The 2,256-nt window shown below is 51.7% G+C and overlaps 1 pseudogene; it reads left to right on the top strand.

Moving 5' to 3' along the window:
• Positions 1-1,282: 1,282 nt before the first annotated feature.
• Positions 1,283-1,421, top strand: LOC119359952 (annotated as a pseudogene).
• Positions 1,422-2,256: the final 835 nt, after the last annotated feature.

Raw genomic sequence — 2,256 nt, 5'->3', positions numbered from 1 at the left:
GTCTACTACAACAAGTTGTGTCCGACTCCGGCGATGGAGGGGTGATGATGGCGGCGCGCCTTCGGCTCGCTTCAGTGCTTGTAGTCGTCGTTAGGTGGTCTATGGATCTGAATGTAATTTTTATTTTTGATGTTCGTTGCACTGCCATGATTAAAAATGAATAGATTGGAAGTTTTTCCGAAAAAACAAAGTGTCAAAATTATTCCATGATGACGAATTTATTTACTTTTGGCCCGGGGTTGCTTCAATCCCGGCTCCACCACTCTCATCACGTGACCGAGCAACCAACCCTAACGATAGTGGCCACTGTAGGTGGCGGCAGTTGGTCGGGCAAAGATCTGGAGCAGCGGAGACTTGACAAGGCCCAGTCGTGGGCACACGGGACAGGTGAGCAGTAGCGGCACAACGGTATTGCTAGTCGCCGGTGTTGGCTTGCATGTTGCCGCGACGGTTGCCGGCGCAAAGTTCGCCCCATCTTAAATATTTTTCATCCTCCGCCACTGCCTATCCCCTGTTAAATGATAGGCTTGTAGAAAATGTATAGGCTAGTATTTTGTGACATGTTGTCACGTATTATGTACACATACATGTAATCTTGAGTGTGCGGCAGATTGTTAGCTATGATAGGTTTATCTTTGTATAGCTTGGAGTAGAGGCCAAGCCTAGTAACAACCTGCGCAACCTATCTTGTAATCTTGACATCTTTATATAACACGAACGTGTCCCTGCCGAACAGCATACGCTTCCACAATTCTCTTTCTTTCATGGTAATCAGAGCAATCCTCGAGCTCATCCATGGCGACGTCTTCAAGTTCCTTCCTCTCCTCGCCATTCGCTCACGCTGCCACAGAGAAGCTTACCAAGGGCAACCAAGCCCTGTGGCGAGCGACCGTGCTCTCCGCCATCCGGGGAGCCCAGATGGCGAAGTACCTCGACGTTGAGCAGCCGCCGCCGCCCATGCAGATCGACGTGGCCTCCGCCGACGGCAAGACCACGACGAAAGCGGCGAATCCTGACTTCCAAACCTGGTATGCGAAAGACCAACAAGTCTTCTCCTATCTCCTGACGACTCTTCCTCGTGAGATAGCCATCCGGGTTGCGTCCTGTCACACCCTTGGCGGATCTCTGGAACACGGTCGAGGGGATGCTTGCATCTCGCACTCGATCGCAGACCACCAACGTCCGCATCGCCCTCGCTAACTTGCGGAAGGGCAACCTTTCCATCACCGACTACATCGGGAAGGTCAGAACCCTCATCGACGAGCTGATCGCCGCGGGAAAGAGGGTGGATGAGGAAGACATTGTCTCCCACATCCTCGCCGGACTCGATGAAGATTTCGATCTGGTGGTTTCTGCTATGTGCTCCAGGGTGGAGCCGGTCACTGCAGCTGAGCTTTTCTCGTAGCTGCTCAGCTTCGAGACGAGGCTGAATCTTCGTGGCGGCGGGTCGCAGTCCTCCGCCAACAGTGCCACCCGAGGCCGCAAGCAAGGCGGTGGAGGTGGTGACCGCGGCCGTAGGCAAGCTGGCAATGGTGGTGACCGCGGCGGCCGTGGCTATTCCAAGCCAGGAGGTCGTGGCGGCAGTGGCCACGGCGGCAACAATGGAGGCGACAGCGGAGGCAACTACAACAACCATGCCTCTGCTTCTCGGGTGCAATGTCAGATCTGCGGGAAGATGGGCCATCCGGCATGGAAGTGCCGGAAAAGGTATGACGAGTCCTACCAAGGTATGGAGGAGAAATCAGCCAATCTTGCAGCCCCGCAGTATGGCGTAGACACCAACTGGTACCTTGATAGTGGTGCTACTTATCATATCACGGATGACCTGGAGAAGCTGAACGTGTGTGATCGCTACAACGGCAATGAACAGATACATACTACAAGCGGATCAGGTATGGATATTAAACATATTGGTCGTTCAGAAATTCATACCCTAGATCGTGATCTCTACTTGAACAATATTCTTCATGTACCTGAAGCCAACAAAAGTCTCATCTTTGCTAGTCGTCTTGCCATTGCACTACAAAAAAAATACACTTCCGTGATGATACGTGTTTGTCACAGTAGGTTGCGTTTTCTGTCATGCATGTACATCCATGACAAATTTATGACAGAATCAAGATAGTCATACATGTGCGGTCGTAGAAGTGTTCCATGACATTGCCAAAATTATTATCATGGAAGTGTCCACTTCCATGACGATAAATCACGCGTCACAGAAGTGCTTTCGTCTAGGGTGACCGACACGTGGCATCC

Source organism: Triticum dicoccoides, chromosome 2A, assembly GCF_002162155.2.
Source record: "Triticum dicoccoides isolate Atlit2015 ecotype Zavitan chromosome 2A, WEW_v2.0, whole genome shotgun sequence".
Taxonomy (NCBI): domain Eukaryota; kingdom Viridiplantae; phylum Streptophyta; class Magnoliopsida; order Poales; family Poaceae; genus Triticum; species Triticum dicoccoides.
This window is presented reverse-complemented; position numbering and strand designations above follow the sequence as displayed.